We start from the raw sequence: 8,374 nt of genomic DNA, 5'->3' as shown, positions 1-8,374 counted from the left end.
TTATTTTATAGAGGAAAGTGTTCTTAGATATTAATGCCTGAAGAATTAGAATCCTTTCTCTTAACTCTATGAAGGTGAGATACTGGCATATTCACATAATAGAGGCACAACCTGAAGCCAAGAGAGATTTAGAAATCCAAGTTCTACAGTGAGAAAGTGGTGGGACCAGATTATAGCACAGGGAATATGGCTTCACATTCCCAACTTAGTTAGTCCATGGTCAGGTGTGCCCTTGAGGGATAGTCTCCAGAGAGAAGAGGTCCTGTATGCTGTATTTATTGTTCCATGTCCAATTAGTAGCTTAGTGTCAGAAACATGATTGATAAAAAGGAAAAAAATGAATTGTCTGGTTTTCATTGAAAGGTATAGTGGTGAAAGTTTAGGGTTTGTTACTTGCTTTGGCAATAGTAGGTAATAAAAGAAATGCAGGAGTTCCCGTCATGGCGCAGTGGTTAACAAATCCGACTAGGAACCATGAGGTTGCGGGTTCGGTCCCTGCCCTTGCTCAGTGGGTTAACGATCCTGCGTTGCCTTGAGCTGTGGTGTAGGTTGCATTCGCGGCTCGGATCCCGCGTTGCTGTGGCTCTGGCGTAGGCCGGTGGCTGCAGCTCCGATTCGACCCCTAGCCTGGGAACCTCCATATGCCGCGGGAGCGGCCCAAGAAATAGCAACAGCAACAACAACAACTACAACAACAAAAGACAAAAAGACAAAAAAAAAAAAAGAAATGCAGGCAGTTGTTTTTTTTTTTTTTTAATCCATGAGAAGGTGAGGGACCTAGCCTTGTAGCCACAATTGGAACTTCAATGTCTCTGATATTTCCCACTCTCCTCCTTCCCCAGCAGACCAAGAGAGGAGCATGAGGAGGGAGAACCAGAGCTGTATGTCCAAGTTCTTCCACCTGAGGCTCCCCAACTGGCCAGAGCAGCAGGGTGTGTTCTTTGCCCTGTTCCTAGGCATGTACCTGACCACAGTGCTGGGGAATCTGCTCATCATCCTGGACCCTCACCTCCACACCCCCATGTACTTCTTCCTCAGCCACCTGGCCCTCACAGATGTCTCCTTTTCATCTGTCACTGTCCCTAAGATGCTGATGAATATGCAGAATCAGGATCAATCCATTTCCTTTGCAGGGTATATAATACAGATGTATTTTTTCATATATATTTCTAGCATTGATAACCTTCTTTCAGTGATGGCCTATGACAGGTATGTGGATATTTGTTACCCTGTACACTATGCCATCATCATGAGGGAATAACTGTGTTTATTTCTGTTGGCTGGATCCTGGCTCCTCTCCTGTGCCACTGCACTGACCCACACACTCCTCCTGGTTCAACTTTCGATGCTGACAACATCATACCCCACTTCTTCTGTGAGCTTGCTGCTCTGCTTAAGCTCTCCTGCTCAGACACCTCTCTCAATGAGCTCATCATATTCACTCTAGGGTCTGTGGGTCTCATTTTTTCATTGACTGGCATCCTTGTCTCTTATGCTCACATTGGGCTCTCCATCCAGAGGGTCCCTTCTACTAAAGGGATCTGCAAAGCCTTGTCCACCTGTGGCTCCCACCTCTCTGTGGTGTCTCTATTCTATGGGACAATTATGGCCCTGTACTTTTCCCCCTCATAAGGACAGTCTCATTACAAAGACATCATTTCTTCTGTGATGTACACAGTGGTCACCCCCATGCTGAACCCTTTCATCTACAGCCTGAGGAACAGAGACATGACATTGGCTCTGGGGATACTTATGAGAAACCACAACTGTTTCACTAAGTTAGAATCACCTAACCATGTACTTATATACTCACTTACCTTGTCAGAGATGCCTTAACAAGTGTGTTGGTCACTAATGCCTCTAGGGCTTTCCTAATTGTCCTTTAAGCAGTCATTGTTATTGGATTAATCTCTTTCACTTTAGTCATATCTCTTGTCCTTTAATACTTCCATAACCCTAAATATATCATTTGCAACAACACACATTTAATTTTTTGGTTTTCAAAGCATCAAACTCCTGTTTGTATGTGTGTTTTTAAAGTTTGTTTTTTTCCCTATGTTATATTATTACTACATTTGGTATTTTACAGCTTTTAAAATTATATATATATATATATGTATATCTATGTATCTATCTTTCTTATTATAGTCACCTACTGGCCATTGGTTTTTAAATTTTTAATTGATTAATTACCTTGAAATATATTGACTAACAATTTTGTGTTAATTTCAGGTGTAGAGCAAAATGATTCACTTTTAAATTAATTATATACAGTATATTTTTCAGGTTGTTTTCCCATATATGTTATTACAAAATATTTAGTATAGTTCCATGTGCTATACATTTGATTCGTGTTCATTATCTGTTTTATATATGGTATTGTGAATATTTTATCCACAAACTCCTAATTTGTCCCTCCCCCCTTTCCCCTTTGGGAACTGTTTTCTATATCTCTGGATCTATTTTCATTTTGTGTGTAAATTCATTTGTGTCATTTTTTTATATACCACATATAAGCAATATCTTATGATATATGATGTTCTCTGGTTTACTTCATTTAGTATGATAATCTCTAATCTCATCCATGTTGTCTCAAATGGCATTATTTTCTTCTTTATATGGCCAAGTAATATTCTATTATATTATGTACCACAGCTTCTTTATCGTTCATGTGTTGATGGACATTGAGATCCCTTCTATATCTTGGCTTCCAAAGGTACAACCATTCAGTTAAGAATCCTGTAACACTGGGTATTTTATGAAATATCTCCTTGCATGATTTTCATCATTCAGCAGCACTTGTTAGCATTTACATGCCATTCATTTTGCATAAATAATATTTTATGCACCCCCCACTTGCTTGTGTTTTCTAAGAGAGGGATTGATACTTGTATTATTAACTGTTATGTCTCTAGAGAATACATCGCTATTACATTTGTGAGAAACTTAATCTTAATGATTATTTAAGTGAATAAGTGAATGAATGAGCTGATGAATTCATTCAACAGTTACCAATCACATTCACCTGTTGTGAGCCATAGGAGATCACTATACAAAGACATTGACAATAAACCTTAACATTTAGTAAGCTTTCATTAGGTACTCATTTAACTACTCTTCAAATTCAAATGAAGAGAAAAATTGTTATTTCCACTTTGAAGAAATTGAGTCTCAGTGGCCTTTGATAATTGTCCAAGTATGCTATTTTAGTAGGCAAGAACACAGAGTCTTTTTTCCAGAGTTTTATATTCAATCCCCCTTCTCCTGAACAAGGCACAGACTGTGCCCTAAAAATTCTTCCATTGGAGTTCAGAGACATGCACATTTTAATGAAAGCCTGTGTCTGGGTTGGGGAACTTTCAGAAGCCCTTCCAATGCCTATGACATAGACCACCCTTGGGGGAAGCTGTGCTCATGAAACAGAGGACACGGGGAATGTGGGAATTCCCACTTCTCATTAGAGACTTGACCATAAGCCCAAGGTACTATTGATAGCAGGGACACTATCTCCTGTGAAACCAGGTGCAACTTAGCCTAATCATTCTCCTTGCCAAGGGGGCAGGAGAAAGTTGGACAATTTCCCCAGTGGACTCCTTCTCTAGTTGTGGCTGGTGCTGAATTCACTTCAGGGTCTCCTTTGGATGGAGAGAAGGAGATCTTGCATGTTTTTTGAAGCTAGAGAACTGACAGGAGAGACTGTAAGGTCCTAAGGCCACCAAGGTTTGCTCTTTTTCATTGGATCCTGGGTATTCTAGGCAGAAAGTGAGGATTTATGTAACAGAATGAAGTAGAAGGTATTTGAACCCAGATCCCAGGTACAGCTCAGGAGGAGCCAAGAAAACTATATCGTTCATGCAGGGCTGAGAGAACAGTTAGGTTCCTCAGGGCTAACAGTTAACAAGGAGCATAGCCCAGACTCAATTCTTTTGAGTCTGAACCAAGGACTCAATCGATTTAATCTACCATTTCCTGGAAAAGATTTCTGGAAAACCTTTATGTTTACTGGTTAATGTGTGTTGGAAGGAACAGTCTCTACTCTGATTCTGAGTTCATACATCTGATATGTGATTTTTAAATGTTGCTGGTGGTTTTATGTTTGTCGAGGTTATACAAGAGTTCTTTGTTCATAGTTATTTGGATTTTTTTTGTGTGTCATCTTGTGTGTTATTTAGGAATTTATTTTTGTGAATTTTTGGGTAACTGAGCCATGAGCCATGGTTACTGTAATAGAGATACATATGGTGAAAAATTACAAATTGTTCATTTAAGTGTGCATATTAGTGTGTGTTTCAAGTTTTAGAGGCTTCTGTTTTAATGTTTATGAGCCCAAATAATCCTTTCATTATCTTTCAACAGTTGCTGTATCATGGCATTAGTGGGTAGGTTCACTTGCATTTCTACCCCTGTGGAGCTGCCAGGTACTAATGGATATGAGCTCAGTGTATGCAGTGTGTCAGACTGGGTCCCAATCCTCATGCTTGTCCTTAAGATTTTTTGTGATTTTAGGAAGTGACTTCAATTATCTGAGGGTCACAAATCCTCACAGGTGAAGAAGAAGTAACTCTTCCTATATGCCAGTGTTATTTTGAGGGTTAAGTGAGGAAAAAATACAAATTATTCAGCATGAAGCCTGACACATAATTGGTGTTCAGTATAAAGGAGGTATTTTTATTATCTTGCTCCAGACTCAATGTTACCATCATGGAGGTTCCTCTTTCACTCTTATCTGGGGCAGGGCATGTAGAGGTCTGAGAAAACAGGTCCATCCAAGGGTTCCTTCTCAATCTTCAATTTACAGTCTGACCTATTTTCCAGGGCTCATGGCCCAGCTACCTCCGTCACAATGTTCTGTCTGAATCAAGGTTACTTCTTGCTTACAATCATCTTGTTCTCTTCTGTTTCTCTATGAGGACCAACACAGTGTATGTCAGGAGTAGCCTTGCCTCTATAAGTGGTCATCTTTGTCCTCCTTGGTGGCCATGAACTGAAATAACCAGTGACCCAAGCAAGATCCTGGTCCTGTTACTCTGTCCAAACTTGTAGTTCATGCTTAATGAGAGGCCACTAAACTGAAAAAACATTTTTTTCAGACAAGGAAGAGTGAATGTATTTGGAAAGCCAGCAGATGGAGAAGATGGTTCCCAATATACCCTGAATTAGAATTCAGGCCTCTCTTCTCTTAAAGGGGGTAAGTATAAGGTGGTTTCTTCAAACTTCTTGGTGTTGGAATATTTTCTTCTTACAGTTGTCTACACAGGTCAGGTCACAATGCTCCTATCAACTTTAAAAGAGGCAAATGTTATTCTTAGTTATGCAACTTTTTATGACCCTATGAATGAGAAAGTGTTACACCATTAAAGATTGGAGGTTGTGAATGGGCCCTCCCATATATTTCAGGATAGAGGTAACATTCCTCACTTGTAGCAAAGAAATAGAATACAAAGGTGAAAGTAAAAGGAACAAATTCAATATGGAGTCAGATTTGTTCCTTTATTTCAGTCTCTGAGTGTACTTTCTGTCCTGCCACTATACTTGAGTGAGAATGACCATCTTGACTTTCTTCGGGACTCTGTGTTTGGTAATCCTTACCTCTAACCTAACTTCTAAAGAAATACTAGCCTGGGAACCACCATCAAAAAGCCAAGTCACCTGAGGTAAGTAATTCATCTCCTAGCTACACTTTCCACCTTTATAAAATGAAGACCTAAGATTCACCTTGCATACCAAGCAGTCCAAAAATATAATTACTGTTTTCAGAGGTTAAAGCATGTGAAAATCCCTTGTATGATATATAAATAGGAGTTTTAAATTTTTCTTAGAGGGAGTTAGGAACATTTTGGAGAAAGACAGCTGACATAATATAGCTTCTCTGGACATTTTACTGATGGCATAATTTCCACGGTGAGTGGTTACGAGCATTGCTCTTCGTCAGACTTGTGTTGTGATTCCATCTGATGCACTTAACTGTGTGTATCTTTACACACTTAAATAGTATATACTTTTGTTTTCTTCTGTTTAAAATATGTGTAAGAATATTTATTATGGCTATTTTGATGATTTAATTTGAAAGTGCTTGTGAAACAACAATTGGAACAGTGCCTGGAAATATTGACATTGGCTTGGAAGCCTGGATTGGACATTTTTATAACAGGGGATTTTAAGTGACTCAAAACAGGTAGGATGGTGCAAAGTACCATGAAAGCCCATGACACAGCTGTAGTAAGTCTACTCTTATGCAAGGAGTTTCATATACTTTTTAAGAGGATATGAATGAATGATAACTCTTATCTGGTGCCTTTTCACATTTTCATCTTAGAAAATTACAGAGGTTTAAGCTTCTCTTGATGTAAAGATATAAATTTGAACACAGAGACCTCTCACTTCTTGTTGACTCCTCTGCACTCAATATGGGATAAAGCTGTTATCCAATAATTATTTATTGCATGAAGAATAAATGACCATTAGTTTCATTAGGAAAAAACATGGTTAATGTGAAGGTTTGATGTATTATTGAGGCCAGAATTGGAAAGACTGATACATTCACTAACATTTAAGAAAAATAAAGGACAATGTAGCCAAAATTAAGATTTTTTTATAGTACAAAATACATGCCTAAAATATTATGGTGTGTTCATTGACATTTTCCACTTTTGCCTTTTCCCAGCTGAGACAAGAACAGCATGGGGAGGGAGGACCAGAAGAGCATGTCTGAGTTCCTCCTCCTGGGGCTCCCCCTCTTGCCAGAGCAGCAGGGCATGTTCTTTGCCCTGTTCCTGGGCATGTACCTGACCACAGTGCTGGGGAACCTGCTCATCATCCTGCTCATCAGGCTGGACCCTCGACTCCACACCCCCATGTACTTCTTCCTCATCCACTTGGCCCTCATAGATGTCTCTAATTCCTTTGTTCCTGTTCCAAAGTTACTGATGGAGAGGCACAGTGAGTAAAAATCCATCCCCTATGCCAGGTGCATAACAAAGAAGTATTTATTCATATTTTTACTGATGTAGACAATTTCCTTATCACCTCAATGGCCTATGACAGGTAGTCTATGATTTTCTTTTTTGTGGAAAGATTCATTTGTCCCATATATTAGATTCCAGATATGTGATATCATATGATATTTGTCTTTCTCTTTCTGACTAACTTCACTCAGGATGAGAGTCTCTAGTTCCATCCATTTTGCTGCAAATGTCATTCTTTTGTTCTTTTTTATGGCTGAGCAGTATTCCATTGTGTATATATACCACATCTTCCCAATCCAGTCATCTGTCTATGGACATTTGAGTTGTTTCCATGTCTTGGTGATTCTGAATAGTGCTGCAATGAACATGAGGGTGCATGTGTCTTTTTAAGGAAAGTTTTGCCTCGCACCAGTCAGAGTGGCCATCATTACTATGTCTACAAATAACAAATGCTGCATAGGGTGTGGAGAAAAAGGAACCCTCCCACACTGTCGCTGGGAATGTAAGCTGGTATAACCACTATGGAGAACAGTATGGAGGTACCTTAGAGAATTATACATAGAACTAACATATGACCTATAAATTCGACTCTTGGACATATATCCTAACACTGATCTAACCATAACCACAATTTTGACTCTTCCTTAACTTCCACCAGAGCCCTGAAGTAATCTACCCTTGATCAAATTCTAATCCATTTGTTAGAATTTTAGGAATGAGCTCATATATATTTTGGTGCTGCTTAGTATCTGAGAGATGGAATATGTAGCCTAATGGGGACATTTGCCTCACCCAGTTCTGTCCCATTCTTTGGCATAAGAGGGTCTGAGAATGCTCTCTTGGAGTCAAGGTTAGCAGGAGTAGTCTCACTGGTCATGAAGAACCATAAAAGGGCAAAATCTGGAGGCAATTGAGGCCACAAAACTCTTACCTGGTATATCTGTGAATTAGCCTCTTAGAAGTACAGGTGGAAGCAGTTCCCTTGTAGTGCAGTGTGTTAAGGATCTAGGGTTGTCACGGTAAAGGCACAGGTTGGACTCTGGGCCCAGGAACTTGCATATTCAGCAGAGGTGGCCAAAGTAAAAAGAAAAAAGAAAAAAAAAGAAGAAAATTACAAAAGGCAGGTAAACCAAGTATTGCACCTGGTAACAAGCAGGAACCTGCATTTTATGAACATTGAGGGATCTAAGGCAGTTTAACAGGAAATTAATCTTGGTTCTGTTGTTAGGTCTAGAATACTCCAGGTTCCTGCCTCCTGTCTGTAAGCTTTGGTTTTTCCCCCTTTTCAGCCCCTCAAACAATTTAAGACATCCAGCCAGAGGAATATCCATCTTTACCCACAGTGAAAGGGACCAGGAAGGGCATCCTCATTTCTTTAGGGTCAGTCCTAACCAGCATGCTGGGACCTC

At 39.6% G+C, this 8,374-nt stretch overlaps 1 pseudogene; it reads left to right on the top strand.

Annotated features, from left to right (window-relative positions):
• The first annotated feature begins 859 nt into the window (after positions 1 to 859).
• Positions 860 to 1,836, top strand: LOC125120940 (olfactory receptor 1J4-like; annotated as a pseudogene).
• The last annotated feature ends 6,538 nt before the right edge of the window (positions 1,837 to 8,374 follow it).

This window comes from Phacochoerus africanus, chromosome 2 (assembly GCF_016906955.1).
Source record: "Phacochoerus africanus isolate WHEZ1 chromosome 2, ROS_Pafr_v1, whole genome shotgun sequence".
NCBI lineage: Eukaryota > Metazoa > Chordata > Mammalia > Artiodactyla > Suidae > Phacochoerus > Phacochoerus africanus.
This window is presented reverse-complemented; position numbering and strand designations above follow the sequence as displayed.